The sequence below is a fragment of the Camarhynchus parvulus genome, chromosome 7 (assembly GCF_901933205.1).
Source record: "Camarhynchus parvulus chromosome 7, STF_HiC, whole genome shotgun sequence".
In the NCBI taxonomy this organism is placed as follows: Eukaryota; Metazoa; Chordata; class Aves; order Passeriformes; family Thraupidae; genus Camarhynchus; species Camarhynchus parvulus.
The window spans coordinates 4995136-5016426 of record NC_044577.1 but is presented as its reverse complement, the minus strand read 5'-3'; the positions used below and the strand labels follow the sequence as shown (position 1 = coordinate 5016426).

The following is a 21291-nucleotide window of genomic DNA, read 5'->3' as shown; positions in this document are numbered from 1 at the left end:
AATTTGCTTAGGGAAACAGAGGAGGTAAGAAAGCAGCAGCATTTTACTCTTTCATCTCCAGCACAGGTGGGTTGGAATGGCGTGGTTCTGGCTGTAACAGGTGAGATGAGCTGATGCCGTAGCCCTACCACAGCGATACTGTGGGAGGAGTGACTTTGGAGTATAGCAAGTAATGGACACCCTGAGGGAGGGGGACAGTTCAGTTCGAGAATGTGGTTAAGTGACAAAGTAATAGGATATCTTTTATTGCCAGATTCCAGGAAATGGCTGGAAAGCCCGGCCCTACGAGAGCAGCGTGGAAGTGAGCAGCAGCGCGGTGTCTGAGGGCGTTGGAAACGCGTTTTTTCACCGATCTCACTGTATCTGCTCTCTTTCTCCAGAGGAAAAGGAGGAATTGGACTGAGCTGGACTTGGCAGATCCAAAGGAAATCAGGTGAGGAGCTTTCGGGAAGGTTTTCCACCAGCGGCAGGGCAGGGCTGGACACGGCGACACCGGGCGGGCCCGTGTCTGTCTGTCCCGGAGGCTCGCTCGGAGTCTCTGCAATGCAGGGGCCGGGGCGGGGCGCAGGGGCCGCTCCTCCACCTCCTCAGGCGCGGGGGCCCTGCGGGAGCGGCGGCGGGGCCGGGGCGGGGCCGGGGGCGGTCCCGGGGGCTCGCGGCGCGCAGGCGGCCGCGTCCCGGCGACAGCCCCGAGAGCGGCGGGGCGGGTCGGCTGGAGCCCGGAGCCCCGCGTCCTCCGTGTGCCCGTCGGTGCCGGCAGCCGCCGTGGCGCTCAGGTAAGCACCGTGCCGAGCCCCGTCGGAGAAGAAGGAGGAGGAGGAGGGCCGGGCGGGGCGGGGGCGCGGGGCCGGCGGCGTTGCGGAGTGCGGGGAAAGAGGGGTGGGTGTGGGGGGCGGGGGGGCAGCCGCGCGCGCTTCCCGCCTTGCGGCTGTCGCGAGCCCTTTCTGGGGGCACCCCTGTCCTGAGGGTGCTCCTTCCCTCCGTCCTTCCGTCCGTCTGTCCCTTCTTTGGGCCCTTCATTCCCGGAGCCAGACCGGAGTTCTCCGCGGGTCGCCCCCCGCCCCACCTCCCGGAGGTGAAAATGGAGCGGAGCGGTAACGCCCGGTAACGCCCGTTCTGCCTTCACGGGGGCGGCCGCGCTGAGGGCGCAGAGCATCTCCGGGCTGTAAAACCCCTCCGGGGGATGGGAGCCTCTGTCCTCTCCTGCCCCCACCCCTAAGCTCCTCTAAGGGGATCTGAGCGGCTGAACAAAGAACGTTGTGTGAGGCGAGGGCTGTAAGCGCTGGTAATTTGCATCGGGGAGGGGGGGGGCGAAAAGCCCACCTAAGAAAAACGATTCCCTGTATTGCATGGATCAGGGAGGAAAGAGCCGTGCACGGGAGCCCAGCGGCGAACAATGCCTTTTTATGTAGGAGAAAATGATGTAGAATGTGCCTGGCTCAGATGGCTGCAGGTAGGAGCCGTAGGCGTGTGCTGCGCTGCGCTGCCGTGCTGCTGCACCGAGCCACACATGAGCCCTGCTCGCCTTCATCTGTCCTGTCTGCACCCATCCAAACGAGACACTCCGACCTGCCCTCTGGATAAAACGTGCTTTATGGAGCACCTTCGGGAAAGAAGGGGGTGTGCCGCATGCCGGGAGAATTGCTCTCCGTATTGAAAGATACCAACATGGTCAATTTCCCTGGGTTAAGCAGGAACTTTAGGTGTTGCTCCAAATAAAAAATACTCTCTGGTGGTTTTGGTGGGTTTTCATGTAGGGTTCTTCCTGAGACAGAGGTGTAGATTTTCACTTGTGAGTGAGCATTAGCATAGAGAATAGCATTTTAACATAGCAATTAACAGAATAGTAATTAACATAGCATTAACATGCAGTAGAATGGGATGTATGCAGACATATGTTGTCTTACTTATTCTAGGTCTTTAGCATCAATTTTCATAATTTGTCATGCCAATAAATCATACTCCATCCTTCCTCAAAAAACCACTTGCTGTCCAGCATTTGTGCTGCTTATTGTTCAGAAAACCTGTCCCTTTTGTTTTCAGAAGGGTTCTTCCATGTGAGATCGAACCACATATTCTTTTGGTTCTGTTTCTCCCCATTTTCTCCACAAACCTTGGATTCCTCTCCATGAAAGAACCTGTTTCTTTTCACCTGTGCTGGTTTAGACTGGCAGGGATGTCTGGACTACAGATCTCATAGCTGAAAGACTCAAGAAGAGGCTCAGCTGCAGAATGTATTTATTTTCTATAGCTTCTTTCCCTTCCCTCCTGCCGGGATGGCGTCAGCATTGCCTGGGAAGAGAAGGTGCTGAGAGGGCAGGACATAGTGAAGTTGTCCCTGTGTTACGTCATAGATGATGAAGAAATGATTAATGAACAGTGAAAGGCTGGCCACTTCTCCTGAGTGTGCTGCAGGCTCTCTTCACTTAGGGTGAAGGTAGTCCAGTTAAGTTTGTGGGTGGTTGTCATTTCTCCAGCTGATGTTCTGAAAGTGTGATATGTGTAACAGAGCCCAAACTCGCCTGTGTAGCACCCAGGACTGGGAACCACCCGTGCCTCACTGTCTGCTTCATTTGCAAGACACTGATGTACACTCAGCAGTGGGCAAGACCTCAAGTCTTCGTGTGGTAGCAGTGTCCTGGAGCTCAGGCATTTACAGGTGAGCTAAAGTAACACACTGAAAATAACCCCAGTGGCTTAGTGAGGCCGTTCTGCATGGTAATGAAACATGCAGGTGAGCCCTGGCACAGGGCTCTGGGAGGAGGGATGATCTCAGCAGTGGAGCACAGTGCCATAAATTCTATCTCTTCTCATCTCTTATCTCATCAAGGGACAGGATTTGGGTTTTGGAACTTTTCAGTTTGTTGCACCCATATTGCACGTTTCCTGTGGGTGTTTGAGAGAAGCCAAAGAGCTGTCATCCTGAGAATTAGGAGTTGCTGTTCTTCTGTGGAGAGTTTTAGCACACTGGAGGGCAGGTCATTGTGCTTATAATGCAGTTTGTTACGTAAAGCAGCATTTGCAGCCTTGATTTAGAGGACTGATGTAATTATTATGGTATGTTATATCATACCCACTTAGCTGTGTTCTTTAATGTGTGTGGATAATAAAGAAATAGTTGTAATTTAATGACCCCTGAGGTGCTGTGCCTAGGCAGGAGTGATCTGATCACAGCAGTCCCTGAATGAATTGCTGCATTCTGTGGGTTAAGAATTCCCTTGTTGCCAGATGTTTTTCCAGAAGCATACCTTTCCTTTCAGTCTGTCATGCTCCTTTCTGTACAGGTTACCCTTTGCTAAACCAAATACCTAAATATTCACAGAGGAAGCATTTGCTCTGTGGGCTGACAAAGTGGGCTCTGGCCCCTCCAGCTCTGGCAGTGTGCTCACTTAACAACTGTCTGTGGAAGTTGCTAGAAATATCTAAGCACAGAAACAGGGCTGAGACCCACTGCAGATTCTGCTGGGCTGTTCCAGCTTCACCTCCCAATGTGGCATGTCACACACATGTGTTGGAGACAGGTTTGTTTTCTTAATGGTGTTGGAAGAAGAACAAGTCAAAAAGAATTTAGGTTGTGAGGACTTTATGATGGAGGCTTTCTGAAAGTCACCTTTTGATTACTAATGTCTCTATAAAGACACATGGTAGGTATGACAGAGCTTGTAACCTATCTGCAGCAGATGAAGGATCTGAAATCTGATCTGCCATGGTGGGACAAATGATAATCAGCTTAAGAAAGGAAAATAAAAGCTCTACTGGTACCTAAAGCCTGAGTTCCTTGCAGAGCTTTTGCCCACAGTGCAGGCAGTGGCTGTGCTGAGAACTGATCTGGTAAAATTTCTGGCTCACAGTCAAAGAAAAAATCCACCCCTTGGCTTTATTTGGGTTTCAGAAAAGGCATTGATGGCTGCAGGATACTTGAAGCTGAACCGAAGCCTTAACTAGGAAGGGATTAGGGAGTGTTGCACTTAAATAATGCACACAAATAATGACCAGAAATTTGGTAGGGTGTAATAGGGGTCCTAAGACCAGGTGACTTCCCAAGGTCCTTTCTAAACTGAGTTATCTGTTGATCTAGCTGTTATGGGTTTTGTGCTATCTTCATGTGTGCACTTGATGAAGAAACAAAGGTATTCATGTGCTGATGCGTAGAATTGTTCCTTAAGACTCAAGGATGGTTGTTCTCGTCCATCTGTATTTATTCAGTTCAAACACGTGCCTAATTGTGCTTGAAAGTCAGCTTTAGGCACTTTTAAAAATTAAGCATGTTTTTACAGAAAAGAGAAAGAGGATAAGTTCATGGTGTGTGGGCTCAGTGTTGTAAACCCCTTGATGATATTTAGAGATACCAAGCACTTCCAGAGAAAGCATGGAGATGTGCAGTGTTTTCTGATATCATGACATGGCTTATCTCTTCCCAAACACACGTGCACACACTAAGGCAGAGTATGGGTGGGTCTTGACATATTTAGGGTTGGTGCTTTTTCTTCTATCCTTCTGCTTCATGTACAGGTGTGCTCATTAGCAGCAGCTCTGTACTGCATCTCAGTTAATAAGAAAAAACAGCATGAGACTTATTTCCATGGGGTGGAGCTGATTTAGAGGATTGGTGCTGGAAAACAGATATGGTTTAAGCTGCCTGACTCAGTAAAGGAAAAAGCTGTTATTTTGTGGGAAGGTTTAATAACAGGTTATGCTACTAAACTTTACAAGGGTGTTTCAGAGGGACGTTCAGTGTGACATTTGTAATTGCTTTCTAGGTATCAGAGGAAAGAACTGATGTATCCATGGGGTTAATTTGGATTGTTGTGGCCACATGGGTTACTGTACTAGCTGTTAAGAGGATTTGAGGTCTTGATTGACCCATTTTACTTTAACACTAATTGTTTGCTGTTGCATTAAGGAGAAAAGATGAGCTAATCCTTATGGTTTTACACTCACTGCTGTTTTTCCCTACAGCAGTCTCGCAGATGAAACTGATCTTAGTTCTTTTGTCTTGATGGGGAAGTGGCAGAAAGGGATAACAGGCATCAGCTTCAGAGCGTTAGTGTTTGTACTCAGCATCCTGCATCTTTGTTAGGGTGCCAGTTTGAAAGGAATTATGGTGAAAAGGTGTGGCTTGGTCAATTCTCTTTGTTTTCTGCGGTCTGTGAGACAGGTTAGTGCTGGTTGATAGGCTTGACCAGTGTTACGATACTCTGTTTATCTTCTAGCATTTTTAAAGTACACGTAATGAGACTATTTATTACACCACAGAAACAATTTATTGATTTTAGCACATGATGCTTCCAGATAAAATATGTGTTTCATATAGTATAAGGGAGACAATGGCCTTAGTACAACCAGCAGGGTTAAGTGGTGAAAATCAGAAAATCAGAAACTGTGATGAGTTCATTGAATCTGTACCTGACTTGCACCATCTGGAAAGAGACTATGCCATTTGCAGCTCTGTTTTCTGATTATTGAAAATCTGGGGTACTTTTTGAATTCAGGGAAAGAATCAGTTTACATTTGACAATTCTTAAGCTGTGGATTTGTAGGTAGAATTAAGGTCCTCTAGCAAATTTTCTTCCTTCATTTGTCACTCATGGGTGTGAGGAGCTGAGGAACATTCCTTGTCTTGTGCCAAGCCCCCAGCAAGAAGTAGGAAGATTTCTTTCTTTTAGTACTTCTAGTGGCTCTAAGACAGATTGCAGTAGCTTCCAGTGAGTTGAGTCTATGAAAAGTTCCTTTTCTCTCTGTGAAACTTGTCATTTTATTCCCAAAGAGAGTTATAAATTAAATTTCAATAGCTGTTTGCAAAATTAGCTGTATTTTAAGTATATGCAACCTCTGGATAAACAAGACAAAACCCCCAAACAAACCAAACCCAGTAGTCCAATCATGTCAGCTAACTTGGCAGCATTTAATTATAGAACCTATTGATTCAATTAACCCTAAGTTTTCACTTTGTTTTCTGGAGACAATGATAGGGGCTGGTTTCTGGTTTAGAACTAGGAACTGTCAGTTCTATCTTTAGGAACATAGATTATCTCTTAGGACAGCTGCTTGGCTATGCAAAACTTGCCACTTTTCCTGAGGTTCTGATCTTGGATGAACAAAGCTAGGAACTGCCTCAAAATGAAAACATATTATGAAGGTTCTGAACACAGTTCGGGATGTGTTTTTGAAAACTCCTGCCTTGGTCCAAATTTGATCCAGAGATGAACAATAGAAAATGCTGTAGACATTCCAAAGTGGCCTGTGTGCTTCACTGTTGGGCCAGAATCCTGTATTTGCAGGCTTTGAGGAAAGATGGATTGGCCTCCTTCCCTGTGTGTCTCAACCACGGCTGTGCCTGGAGAAGCCTCAGCTGAGTTTGAGGTACAGTTAAGTTTCTCTCCTTTTGTTCTCCTCACTTTGTGTAGCAGGTATCTGAACAGCTTGTGCAGCAAGGGCAATTACAAGGTGCCAGACATTAAGTGCAAGGACACCCTTTTCTCTGGGAAGGCTCAGAGTCTGAGAGGGACTGTGAGGAAAGCATTTTTTCTGTGTCTGTTGTGAAATGGGCCGAAAGTGTGTGTTTCTTTGACTTTAAGGAGGGTGCAAGTGTGGATTTGAATTCTGGTTAGCTGGAAATTTGGTCAGCTTGTTTTAGCTAACCAGCTCTTCTCGTGCCAAGTTACTCTGTTTCCTCAGCAGTCCCTCTGTGACCACCAGGTCTGAGCAGATAGATCTGATCCCCTTATGGGCACTTAGGCCAAACCCAAGGCCATGTGTTGTGCCAGAGCCTACTGCTAACACTTGCTGATGTTAACATGCTTTTACTGTCCCCTGGCTGACTGCTGGACAAAGAGATCCCCACAGTCCTCTAATGCCCCTCCCTGCCTGATTCCTGCAGCTGATGTGTGATGTCTGAGGTGTGCCAAGGCATCCCTTTCTCTTCTGACCCCCTGGTATCGCTCAGACAGCAAAGCTTCTCCTTTTGTTTGAAGTGCTGTGACTGTGGCTTGCTGACCAGCAGCTGTGTGTTCATGTGCAGGTTCCTGCTGACAGAGGACTCTGCTGACCTATCCCTGATGTGCTCTCAGGTGCTGGGCTGCTCCTCCTGCAGCCTGTGATCCAGGGTGTGCCGGGCAGGCAGCCTGCCCTGCTGTTTGCAGCAAGGCTGTGGTCATTCGTGTAGGCATTTGCCCGCTTCCCTTGAGTATGCTGAAACTAATACTGCCTTTTGTGTCCATCAGCAATTAGCAGCTTGTTCAAGGAGGCTGAGGGAAAAAAACCCAAGGGCTCAAAAAGGAGACATGTAGGGGTGGAGCTGGATGATTTGCAAAGGAGGAGAACAGACCTTGTTAAAGGGATGGTCTGGATGGTTGGTCATTCATATCCCATCCTTCTTGTCCACCTGTAGCTTGGAGTGGGAGGGCATCACCGATGAAAGCAGCTGTGATGGCCCTAAGCTGCTTGGATACTACCACTCCCCTGCTACCTGTATTACAAAATACATAGTGCAGGGAGCTATCCACAAGAATAGAAGGGATATTTCGGAAATAAGAGTGCCGGCTCCTCCAGATTTGTATCAGAGTTCTCGATTTGCACTGTTAGGGCAGTGTTTGGGCCAAAGGTTGCTCACAGAATGCTCAGAACATACTTGGAGTCAGTGTCTGTGTTGCCAGGAGTCCAGAGCAGACCTATATATTTAGGATTGTGGCTAAGGGTGTCTGGAAGCCAAAATTTCACCCCGATCTTTGCCCTTCCCAAGAGACAAAAACCCAGCTAAGCGTAGCCAGCTGCGCCCTGTCCCCCACCTTGGCCACTTCTTTTGCCTCTTACGTACCAATCATCTCTTATCATCTCTTAGGCAACAAATAGGACAAAAGTCTCTGAGAGAAAGAAAAAAAAAAAAAAAAAAGAGAAAATCCTAACCTCCAACAAGAGTAATTAAAAAAAAAAAAAAAAGAAAAGCAAAGCAAACAAGCCCCTGTGTGTGTGTGTGTGGAATGCTTAATAACCTGATTCATTCTGAAGAGCAAAGGATAGAGTGTGGTAAATAAGCTTTCATTCCATGTTGTTCTGCAAAGTTAAGCTTTTTAGGTTGTGCTTCTGAATAAAACTCAGCAGAATATTGAAGCTAAGCATTTCTTGTTACCTACGTGCTGTCTGTTAGAGCATATAATAAATTCATGTTTAAGCTTTTAATAAAAGGCATTTTGTATTACTGCAAATTAATATATATATATATACTTAATAATCCAAAGTTGCCAAAAATAGCAGAAGTGATTTATAGAGAATACTTATAGTCTTTTAATTTAGATAATTTTTAATGGTGTACCAATAGTGTTGCTTAAAACATTAGCAGTATTGGAATGCAGAATTGAAAATTCTTCTAAATTTACCTTTCAATACAAATAGTTGAGAATGTTTTTTGTGGAATGCATTTGGGGAAAAAAGTTGAACTGTATGCAATTAGAATGACCTTTAGTACTCTTCTCTGAGCAAAAAAAAGCTGAATTCATTTAGGCTGGTTTTTTTCCCTTCACTTGTTTTGGTCCACTGTATGCTTCCAGCATCACTCTTAGCAATAAATGGAATAAATAATTTGTTGCAAAGTTCCAACTGATAATTACAGGCGCTTGGAAATTAGAAACACATTTCTCATTTTACCATATGTATGATATTGATACTTGAGATGCTGGAATGTGTGTTTATTTTAGATGGCAATGCTGGTATCAGGATGCCAGCGCTGACCTGCATCATTACCTGTAATTACCAATAGGCACAGCCAGTCAGGCCTTTCCTGCCAGCCAGCCCTGCAGACCATGAGTGGGTGCTGATTTTTGAAAGTGCTGCCAGTGTTGCTTGATGTGCACTGAGCATCTGTAATTATGGGGACTTCTGTCCTTTGATTCCTCTGGACTAAGTCTTTGAACCCTGTATTGTAAGTTCAGGCTTTGGGACACTTACAGTAACTAGTATCTGCTGAAACAATGCTTTATTCAGTGCTTTGAAATCTTTTTGTGAACCTGATTCTACTTTTTTATTTTTTAGTGCAAATGGATTTGTACAGTGCTAGTTATGAGAGAGCAGTCCTTGACTGTAATTAATTTATTTTATAAAAGATGCTGATAATGACAATATTTAATTGGTGAAAAGTGTGTACCTCTGAGCCAGCAGATGAAAATGCTACTGGCTATTTTAAGGCAGATACTCCTTTTGGGTGGTGTCATGAATTTTCTGTTTTATTCCAGTGATGGGAACAGAGTAACTTGGTGAATGTGCAAGCTGTACTTAAAGTAACTTGTTTACCCTTTAAATTAAGTATTTTAGGACTGAATTCTTTTACCACCTATTACAAAAAAAAAATTGGGCAAAACTAATGTGTTTCATACTTCAGGACATGAATCCATGTTTACTGCCAGGGTCAGAAAGACTTCCCTGCAGGTTTGGCATTATGGGGCTTTACTCTGAAATTCCTCTGTGGTTGGCACCAGATGACTTCCCCTTACTGCTCTGCCAAACTCATGTGAATTTAAGTACAGATGTTTCAGTTACTTGGAAGATTTGAGTTATTTTTGTTTCTAGTTTGTTTTATATGCTGATTGAAGCTGTATTTTTTTTTTGAAGAGGATGGAATTTTCTTCTGCATTTTAAGTTACTGCAAGATTGGTCTCAATGACACTGCTTATTCCAGGTGCAGTGGAATAAGTGATTTGTCTGTATCCTGGCATGGGGAGAGAATGAATATTTTACCTCTACTGTGTGTTTGTGTTTTCTGCAGCAGTGTTTTTGGTGCCTTTTTCTTGCTTGCCTAAGGGAGAGGGAAGGTTAGTGAAAAATGAGCTTTCCTCCAGTGAGAAAGGGATCTGTGGGCACATTAAGAAAGCAGAAAAAAAGACATCAGAGAAATGTGCTATATTTTCACTTGAAAAACTAGCTATGGAGACTTGTTTCAGCTATTAGAGGTAGGTTCAGAGCTGACAGGTCAGTAGGAATAGAATTTGCCTGTTCCAGCAGCTGTTGAACAACAGATAACAAAGAAGTGGCTATCTCCTTAGATTCATCTCTTTTCACCATTCAAGCATGACATCATTTTCCTTAGGATTCTGTTCCTTTCATGCCTTTGCAGTTGGAAAATCTGGTGGATTTATCTGCCCTACTGCTCTTACCTGCAGGCAAAGGTTGATCTAGATTGAAGTGTAATCCTCCTAGATTAATAAATAAGCCCTGCCCCATGTCTGTGTCACTAAGCAGATGAGTAGCTCTTTGAAGAATGTTTTGAAGCTTGTGAAAATATTTTCTAGCAGAAACTTGCATTTTAAAAGATATTAAAATATACAGATAGTAAAATGAACAAGCAAGTAAGTGTGCCTCAAGAATAAAGGTACTATATCTCTAGTCACTTGTTAATATTTCCCTTTCTGTGATGGATGTACTTTGTAGCTGAACTTGAAAATCCTTCACAGCTGGCACTGGTGCTGGGCAATTTCCCCTTCCAGTGTAGGTCTGTCTGCATTTACCTCTTTGAGTTTGTTACCTTTCAGTTTAATCACTCATTTTGTATTGAAACATAGCTCTGGGCAGAGCTCTACATAACTAAGAAACCTGCTGTATAGATGAAACCATGAAAAAGGAGCATGTGATATTCTTCTGCTGGATTTTGTTTTGAAATGAGATGTTGCTTGTTTTCTGAGGAGCTTGGGATCGTGGGCAAGACAACTGTGGGATGAGCAGTGCATATGCGCTTGGTGGGGCTCCGGGATAGTGGTGAGAGTTGCTGGTGTGTCCATCACAGGTGTGCTGTTGGTTTTCATTTTAGGTTGTCCTGTTTGCTTAGGTCTTGATCTGCAGCTGAACTGGAGAAGCTCTTCTGGGCTTGGAAATGATTCATGTTGCAATTTTCTGGGCAAATTTTAGCTTTGTCTCTGTATCCACCAATAAATCAATCTGCCTGCCATGTCCCCATAGGCAGTGAGGGCGTAGGGTGGCTACAGACTGTGCTGAGGACTGATGGGGCAGTGGCTCTTTGGGGTACTGGGGTGCCCAAGACCAGCAAAGCAGATTCCTGGCTGCTGGGCAGAGCAGGCGTTTTTGCCCTGTGTGTCTCTGAGCAGCAGCTGTTTGCATTTCGTAACCTGCTAATTCCCAAGCACAGATGGAGCATCCTGACTCTACTGTAGAGTCCCCAGCTCAGACTGCTTTTCCATACACTGGAGGAGTCACAAGGGCTTTTGTCTTTGCTGTAAAAGTGAGTTTTCCCTGTCATGTTTGAGAAATACTGACACAATTTTTCTGTGTATGCCACTGACCGTGTTACTTGACCTGTCTGAAACATTCCTGAGAACTGACTACTGCAAGTAAACAAATAAATATTTAAATAAATAAATACTTTCTGGGTTTGGCCTGAGGAGAGATAAGGTGGAACTGAGATACAGGCTGTGAGATGCACCTGCTGAACGCCATGGCAGCAGAGAGAAACTTGTCTCCACCTGACCTTGGGGAGAGGAGATGTGATGTGGCAGATGCTCTGCGGAGAGGAGCCTGGTGGAGAAGTGCTGTTGAGTCTGTGCAATTAATTGTCACAAGTGGCAGCCAGACAGGGACTTAAATAGGCAGCTAGTGGCTGCACCAGTGATGACACTCAGCTGAACTTTACAGGGGGCTGAAATGAAGACCAGGAGTTGAGTTGAAGCCCATGGTGCCAACTGACCTTTCTGTGGGATTGGAGGGTAAGCAGCCAAGAACTATGGGGAGTCATGTATCCCAGGAGCAAAAGGATGTCCCAAAGACAATGCAACTGATTTTGAAAAAGCACATCAGGAAAACTGAATCTACAGATTTGAACAGACTCTTGTTATGGGCTAAAGACTGTGACCTGACTCTAAATAGCAGCAATGTTTTTGACCCTCAGACATGGGACGCTTCAGGGGACGCTTTGTGGTACCAAATTATGTGGGGTGACAGAGTGCTGGCAGAGCTTTTGTGTCTGTGGTGGGCAGTGTTAGAGGTGCTCATGGCACCTGGAAAAAGAAGGATCCTGCCTCGACAGTCACATCGGCCCCTATCTGCGTCACCACCAAGTGAAACACAATGTTCCAATCATAAGGTTGTTGGAGCTGTGAAAGGAGAACTGGGGAATGGCTCCTTTGCCCCCTGATCCTTTTGATCCTGGGGGCAGCTTGATCTTTTCCACCCCAATCTGCATGATCGATGGGCAGTGGTGATAAAACAAGCTGCTGCAGAGGGGAATGTGGATTTATTGCATGCTTTTCTGGTCGTTGACCAGCCAAACCACCTAGATGGAAAGGCTTGCCTTGTGGTATCAGAAAAGAGCTCAACAGCACTGGCAAAGGCAGCAGTGCATCCCTGCTCCCTGCACAGGGCAGAATTTACCTGGGGAAGGGAAGAAGCATGACCAAGATGAACTGTATCCTGTTGACTGCCTGCATTGTTCTGATTGCTTCTTGTGATGGATGCTCCTCTGATAATCCTGGTTTGAAAGTTGTCCTCTCAAGCTGAAATTACACAAAACCATTAACTCTTTCCAATATTGCTTATTTTCAGTTCCTGTCTGTAGGCAGAAACATTCCCTTGTAATTTTGTTTCCCAAGGTTCTGTCTGTTAAATCACTGTCTCCATTCATGGGAAGGATGGTTACCAGTTATTGGGTGTTTTGATCTGTCTGACCTGTTCATGGGAAAATAAGCTCTTGTGAAGTCACGTTATCTTGTGGAGAGCCTGGGCAAGCTCCAGTGAGTGATGTGAAGGAGATAAATTATAAAATGCTAAGGAGTTGAAATGGCACATCATACATTTTACTTCCTTGCCCTAGCTTTTGGGTTTTGCTGAAAACAGTGACATGTGAACTTAACACTTTAAGGCTCTAGAGAGGTGGCAAACTGATGTTAGACATTTTCCTGAATTTGATAGGTTGAAATACCTTCCTGTTCGGATTGATACCTATTCCATGTGTATTTTTGCTTCCACTCTGTCCTGCTTTCGCCATACAGGTGAACCTGTGAAAGACATTCAGGCATTCAGTGTCATTTTTTGTCTGCTTTTGCAGCCCTTGGAGTACCTGTCTCCATAAAGACTGATAATGGGCCAGCCTATACATCCAAACAGATGATTTTTTAATTTGTGGGGAAGTGCTGTGTCACGGGTATTCCACATTCCCCTATGGGTCAAGCAATTGTTGAACAGGCCCATAGGATTCTCAAGTCCATGTTGTTAAAATAAAGTCCATTTTGAAAATAAAGTTCACAGGATCTAACCACACTGACAGGTTGTGCTGCTCCCTGAAAGAAATCAAATTACCCTGGTTGCCAGTCTTGCTTAGTACATTTTAAAGCACCTCTTTTCTATATAAATGATGCTATTATAAAAACTGCTCTCACCTTGGCATTTAATTTTTTTTGGTGAAGGACACAAAGCACAGGGCCTCAGTGAAAATGTTCACTTCCTATTAACAGTCAGAAACAGTCCTGGCACAGTCTATTGGTGATAGTCACAGGGACGTATGTGTGGTAATAAACAGCCCTTCTAGGCTTTTTGCTGTGGGCTCTGAACTTTGCTGTGCTGCAGCTGGCTTGCTTGCAAAAAAGCCCTTGTCTGTGTCTTTAATGAGGGACTTTCCTGAGGTAGAAATTGCCTTCCTTGGAATTAGGGGAGGAGGAGTGATGTGTATTGTGGAGAAAAGCTAAGCCAGGAAACACCTGGCAACCAGATGGCCCCTAGCAAGCTGCATTGTGCCCACACCTTCATTAAGGATTACTTTGGCTGTCTCTGGGTAATAGATTTAGAGGTTTGGGGTCACAAAGAATTAGAAAATTGCAGCCAGTTGCAATTAAACACGAGTTATTTTTAGAGGACAAAGAACTGAGCTGAAAGCTGAATTAGAGCTACTTGAAATGTTAGGGCTCAAATTCTAGGGTGGTATTTTCTAGGTGACTGACAAAGTAGCCCATGCACTCCAGTCAGAGGCACAAAGCCACCCAGGGTGGTGACAGGTGGGCTCGAGAGGGCAGAGCTGTGAGCAATGGCAGCAATGTGCAAGTGGCATTATTCTACTTCCTTGGGGCAGCTGGTGTTAGGTACTTCCCTCTGAATATTCATGTGTGCAACAGATAAAGGTTACTTAGACTGCTAGCAGAATAGAGCTGTGTGGTTTGCACTGTGATTTGTATAAGCCTGGTTCAATATCTTATACTTATGTTTTACCTACATTTAATTTTGTTTTGTTAATTTTGTTTTGTGTTTCCCCATCAAAGTGCTTGCAGTCCAAAAAAGGCAGGCTCAAGGTAATAAACTTTTCAGGTGAATGATAAGAATTTTACTAGGGAAACAGACATCTGGGCAGAAGAGTACACACAATTTTTTGTGTTGTTGACTACTTGGCAGCAGTTGGTGGCATGTGGGGATCAGGAATTCAGGCTGACTCTGTGTGGTTGCCTAGAAGTGAGCAAGAGGAAGCTGCTCCCCCTCCTACATCCTTGATACTCACCTGCTTACTCCAGCAGGTAAAAAGAGCATGGCAGTACTGAAGTGTGTGGGTGTGTTTTGGCTGTCTCACAGCTGCTCTGGGAGATGCCTTTTCTTGAGGGAGCTGCTCTGTGGATAAGTGCAGCCACACAGTCTGTGGTGATTGCGAGTGGGGCTGGGCCCAGCCTCATCCCCAGTGGGCACAGCTGTGCAGGACAGGTGAATGCTATTGAAGGGAACGAGCCATGGAGTGCCCAGGGGCACTGACCAACCACCAAAGGGAACAGAGGGCACACAGGTGCAGTGCATCAACAGGAGGGGATAAAAGGCTGGGCTGAAGAACAATGAAGAGTAGGTGCTCCAGGTCTTCTGAAGAGATGAGGTGTTACTCTGTATGGGTTGAAGCTTTCTGAAATTGTGTGGTGATACTCTGTGGCTGTCTCAACTGTGGCACGTGCTGTGACAAATAAGTGGCTCAGATCTCTTGGTTCTTGCTGAATCCAGGCCTGATTGATGCTGCCTTGCAGCTCACCTGCTCATTGCCTTAAAAGGTCTTTAGTTATCTTGGGAGAATAATACGTGCCAAAGAATCTTGGTCAGTCCAGGGGCCATGTAAATTCCAGTTGCTTTCCTTGCAAACACTCTGGAGCATCTTCAGGAAGTTTGAAGGTTGTTCATTACTTTCATTCTCATGATGTTGATGTAAGAGTGAGGGCATTGCTGGCTTTTATCCTGTATATTCATTTGAGCAGCTTCTTTGCAAAAAGTGTATCTCTTTGTCAGTTTCATGTTAAAATGTTTGTAAGCACAACTTGAAAGCACTTACAAATGGAACACCAATTTAATTACTTGTTAGCATTGATATCAAAGCTTTTTGTGAATTTATTGTAGTGTGTTCTGAGGAACCCACCTTAAAACCTTATTTTATGTATTTCTTCAGTTTTTAAGTCCACATCCTGTGGAGTTGGTTCTACAGTTGCAATCCTTGTTAAAGACAATCTTAACTTCCATTATGCAACTGAAGTGTTTGTATTCTATTAAAAACAAGCCAATGGTCCTCTGCCACATGGTATGGGGCAGCCACATAAATATGGATCAATGTCTTGAAAGAGTGGGTCAAGTTACCAGTAAGACTTTTAATTTTCTTGTCTCTCTGAATGTGAAAGGCCATAGGCAAAAATATTCTTTTGCTGTGTGGTGATGGTGTCTTCAACCAGTGAAAACCCCGCAGCAACAGCTTGGAAAAAAAAGCAGGGGGAGTGTGCCTGAAGGATTTACTGTGCTGCTCTTGGTTTTCCCTTGAGAGGAGCCCAGCTGTCTTGAAGTTGAAATTGAAATGTAAATCCTAAATTAGGCATAATTAGGGTACTGCCTTTAGACAATGTCTGATGCAGGCAGCTTTGGTTTTGGGAGTATGCAGGTTTTCTCAGTGTTTGAGTAGTGAATGAGGGAGGAGATGATTAGCAATTAGCATATTGTGTTGGTGCTCTCCAAAGTTGGGACAAAAACCACAACATGAGTTCTTTTTCCCCAGGAGTCCTGCTGCTACCAGTATGTAAATCTGATGAAGACCTGTAATTCTAAATATACAGAATTCCTGCTTCAGTAATGCATTGGTATTAAAGTGAGCAGAAGGTTGTGGTATGGCTCTTTCTTATTTTGTGTGCATTTTGCAGAGTTGGAATGGAGAAGTCCTGGGATATCTTGCCTTGGGTTACCATGGGCCTGCCAAAGGGCTAAAGACCTCTGTGAATTGGGTTGCAAGGTGGCTTGCCTTAGCTAGGAATCTTTACTTTGTCTCTGCTGGGCTTGGATTAGTCCTTGGAAGAAGCACATTTTGCAGAAACATTTGGCGTGGTAACTCAGGCACAATAACCTCATTTTTGTTAAGGAGCTGGAGTTATTTCCACTGTGTGGAACTTGCTGGAGGCATGAGCATGTAGGAAGCAGTAGAGAAAGTTTTGGTTGGAATGGGCTTGGGGAAGCAGGCTGGGACTCATTCCCATCTGGAAGCTGAGCGACTGTGGTGTTTGTTATTCTTCTGTGTTGGGGTTTTGGCACCTGCTTTCACACTAAATCAGCTGTTGAGAATGTTGTAAAGGTCTATAAATGCCTCTGTAAAGGTGCTTAGGGCTCTCTGCTTGTGTCTGACAACTTGAGGCTTCTCTTCTCTTTCCCTCCTCTCTCTCTCTTTCTTTCTTACCTTTTTTTCCCCAGAAGACTTGTAGTGTAGTGCAGGGGATGTTAAGGACAAAACCATTTCAAGACTTCAACCTTATAACCAATTAATAGTAGTAATTATTGTTTACAATATTACTTTTGCTAGGGAATGTCATGAAGTACTTACTGAGATGTGTCATACAGAGACATTCATGGTCTAAAGATATCATAAATGGTCTTGTTTTATGGCTAAGGCCAACATAATTTTTCGATCTAGAAAAAGACCTCTTTCAGCCTAGCTTTTAAATAGTGTTATGAAGTGGTCTTGTGTGTGCTATAATCATGGTCCTGTACATTGATGTTTGATGGCTCAGAGACATAAATAATATTATAGCACTGCTTTAAAATAAGTGCTTTTTCACATTGTTTAGCTTAATATATTAACTAGGGAGGCAGAAAGCAAAGCAGATGTTTGTTTTCCTTTTTCCATACTGAGAAAGCTTTTTGGTTTTGCCATGTAGATTTTTTTCTTTTGGTGACAACTGGTGAAATCGTGCTGTTGTCAGATAGAAAAGTGCATCTTTATAAAATGTCATTTGAGATACTAGAAAATGTCTAGCTGGGCTAATGTTGTCACTTATTCTAAGCTAATAGCTTAGGTACTTCCTGCCATATAGTCATATAATGGTCTGCTTTAAGTCCTGTATTTGTGAATCTTGAGCTATGACTCAGGGATTTAATTTTTCTTTTCCATTTGGGAGAGAGACTAAAATAAAGATGATCTTCTACAAGTGAATCTGACAATTTTGTAGAGAATTACTATATTTCTGTAAATGTTTTAAACTAACTCAGTCCTTTACTGGAGAATTATTCCTGCTTCATAATGCCATCTGTTGCTTAGACAAATTCTACAGGAAGTCTTTTTTTCTCCCCAAAGTGCTAAGGATATAAAAAATTTCTTACGGAACTGATTTGCATTGCTGTGAAGTTCCCCAAGCATAATCCTAACTGATCAGCACTGATCCTTTTACTGATTTACAGTAAACTTTTAATTGTACATCCTTACTCATAAAGCTATTTATGCATGTGCATGTCTATGTGTGCACATATATGATTCCACTCAGCTGAATGGAACTCAATATACAAATACCACTGGAGTCTGATACTTGGATTGTGTTAAACAGAAACAGTCTCAACAGTAGGGACAGGACTGCCAATACATGGAGCTGTCACTGGACAGTTTACAAGTGAAATATGTTCTACCTGCAATCAATGCTACATCATTCAGTTTTGCACTGATGTGCATGAATCACTGGACCCTTCTGCATACTGCATTCACATGCCATGAAAATAGCTCCTGAACACACAGAAAAACTCTAAATAGGGAGCTTTTCCTATGGCAGCAATGACTTACACAGTAAGAATAATGTAGTGCAGGATCAAGAAATGTAAAGAATGACAGAATAACCTGTACATGTCTTTTGAGGTATAAACATTCATATTATAACAATCTTTATGATCAATTGACAAGAAAAGAACTAAATAATCTTACTGGATTCCTAAGTTTTACCCCTCTTGCCATGCTGAGATGATTTCTACAGTATAAATTGATGAGTATGTCCTTAGTCGTTTTCCCTCATTTGCTTGGTTGTATGAATCATAACTGTGAGAACCTTAGATGGAATAAATAGGTTTTGTTTCTTGTTCTGTAAAGGGGAAGGTTCTGTGTTCTGCTTCCTGTTGCAGGAGAGCCTGATGTCCGCTCTGGTTGTGAAGTTCAGGTTCTTGATTGCCAGCTTTACTCTCCTTAAGGAAGGGAGCTGTCATGCAGAACTTTGCAAAGGGCCCTGGATATCAGATTGGGTCTGCTATTCCACTGTGGATTCATGTGGAGAGCAGGAAGACAGGATAGAAAAGTGATGGTGTGTAATCTAGAGCCTGTTTGGTTCACTGAAAAGAAGTATGTATTATTAATTATCATCTCCCATTGAAAGAGCTTCCAAAGGCAGATTAAATATTGTGGGGAGTTGTCTCCTACTGAGACATTCTTTACCTAGAATCCTCAGAAGAATTAAAGTCTGCTTTATATTCAATTGGCAAAATTTTATAACAAGCCTATTGGTTTCATTTATTCACTATAAAGCTTGTGGGAGGGACAGTAGTAAATTGGATAAGATTGTTACTGTTTTTTCCATAATTTTCTAGACTGTCCTACAGGTGAGCAGCATAGAAACCTTGCTAAAAATTATGGCATAATTACTGATGTATTGGGATTTATGAAGGGATTCCTTACAGAGCAAGGACAACTTATAACAAAATTAATGGCCTGCCAGCTGTAGAGCTTTTTTTAAAGGGAGAAAGTGCAGATCCTTCAGTATCACTTGTACATTTTCACATGTAATTTGTATGGTGGCTTTTGGGAAGGATGAGGGAGACTTCCTACCTGTTTAGACCATGAACATAAGCTGGCAAATTAATCTAAAAGCACAGGTATGTGAATATGCATCCAGGTGAGCATTCATGTGGGTTTTGTTCTGTACTCATTGAAGCAGCAGAGAGAAAGAGAGAGATTAGTTTGTGCTGGGTCTGAAACTGCAGTGTTTCAAAGGTAAATGACATTTCTATTCACTCTTTCTTTATATGGTATTCTACAGTCTTGAGAGTTCAACAGTTAAGCCTGGACTGTAATCTCTGGAAGTCTTTTTATGAGAGTTATTTTGCAGTAAAACCACATGCTTTATAAATCTTAATGTGTCAATGGAAGGTCACCTGCTCTAACACCATCAATCAGGATTTACTTTCTAGGTATAATTGAAATCTGCACCTGAATTACTAACTGTTGGCCATTAGATAATTTTAGTTACTATATCAAAGTTTCATTTTGGCATTTTCCAGTCAAAGACAAAATCTGGTTTTGGGTGTTTTTCCCCAGTTGTGATTGAGGTCTTTCTCCTTTAGCAAAAACCAGGTGGCATCAGTGCTAGCCTCTTCATTAGGGGTAAAAAGGAGCCTGTGCTTGTAGACTGTTGCAGGATTAACACCTAAAGTGTGGTTATTCCCTTTCCTGCTCTTCAAACAGTGCACACCCACCTGTGGCACTGTCCTCAAGCCTCTGGGGCAAAACTCATCCTTTGCTCAGAACAACCTGTTTTAGGAGAAGATCTCTGGGTACAAACTTCAAAATTCTATGTGTATTATAAAAAGCCACAAGTTTCAGTCTGCTCTGAAACTGGCTCCTAAATATGCAGGGAGAACTATGTTGATGCCAAGGGATCTAGAGAGGAAAGGCATGCTTGAAGTGAGCATTTTGCCTGTGTTCTGTGGTCCTGGACTCCTGTGTTACTGTCTGAGGTAGGTGGCTGTGTGTCTCTTTGGGCAAGCAGGGGACTGCTGCCTTTTAGGAGAAAGAGCACTTCATGGTCCCTGTGCTGTCCAAGGATGTCTGGGTGATTTTGTTACTTCCTTCATGGTTCTCATCTCAGGAGTATTATTTTGGTGCAGGTTCTTAAAGCCCTCACACTCTTCCCAGATGCACTGGTGATAACACCATGCACTGTCCAGGTACTTGTACAGATGTCCTGATTCATAAATGTTCATTAGTTCATATCATGGACATTAATCCAATAAACCAGCTCCAATCAGCAGCTGAACTGGGGCCAGATTTATGGGGGGAACCAAGTCTCTCTTTGAGCACAGGGCACACAGAGGAGAAAAGGGCAGGTCTGAAATCAGTGTGTAATTTAATTGTTTTGGTTTTCTTAAGGCCTTGAAGCAATGCAATGCAGGTTTTTTGAAGCTGACATAACAAAATATGGGGATATGCTGCCAAATCCATGTGGGTGGAGAAAAAAAGGAGGTGTTACTGATTTTTATAAACACTTGTGTTCTCAAGAAAGAAAGAAAAAAAGGAACAGACTTTCCCAATGGTTCTTTGAGAATGTAAATGCCGTGAGTATTTTGGTTAATGGCAGAAATGGCATTTCCTGTGCTGTCTTCATTGCTCAATTGCCTTGTCCTAGTTACATAAGTTGTAGTTTATCAACTGGAGCAGATGCATAGAAAACCAGTTGGAGAACTCTACGAGTCATTCATCACTTTCTTACAATTTCCCGCTGAATTACTCATACTCACAGTTGCTGTGAAAAGAGAGCTCAGGTATTCTGCATCAAAGCCTTGAAGGTGCATCCTTTCACCTGTAAACTAAATATTTTTTGCCTTATATTTGATGATATTTAGGTGGAAAACTTGAAAATTAGCACAAACATCTATAGTTTTCCACAGAGGCAAATCTCAAGTGTTTTTAGCAATTATGGGACTCTTTTTCATCCTTCATAAAACCTTATTTGTTGCAGTGGTTGGAGACAAATTAATTGTCACACTTGTTTACACCTTAGGTGGTGAGGGATGCTTGTCACCAGCCTACATAAACCATTTGCTTTACAGCAGTATAATGATCAGCCCAATATAATATTTTATTTATGTAACCAAAGCCAAAGAAGATAGTTTTTATCAAAAGATTCTATGTGTAGATGGCTAATTATGACAGATGTGTAAATTACCAGTGTTCAGGTAATTTTGAGTTCTTTAAAAGAGGACAGTGACTTTTAAAATATTTGGCTCTGCACAGTGTGGCCTGGAAGTGGAGACTCTCTAGTGGATGTTCATTTTGATTTG

At 43.4% G+C, this 21291-nt stretch overlaps 1 protein-coding gene across 25 annotated transcripts in view; it reads left to right on the top strand.

Moving 5' to 3' along the window:
* The first annotated feature begins 642 nt into the window (after positions 1–642).
* MAP2 (microtubule associated protein 2) overlaps positions 643–21291 on the top strand; it is a 220107-nt gene continuing 199458 nt past the window's right edge. For 18 of the 25 annotated variants that reach the window (XM_030952117.1, XM_030952109.1, XM_030952107.1 and 15 more), the window contains exon 1: positions 643–776. The gene's annotated coding sequence lies outside the window, so the exon portion shown is untranslated. The remainder of the gene's footprint in view (positions 777–21291) is intronic. The other 7 variants (XM_030952125.1, XM_030952126.1, XM_030952124.1 and 4 more) reach the window with 3 other exon arrangements.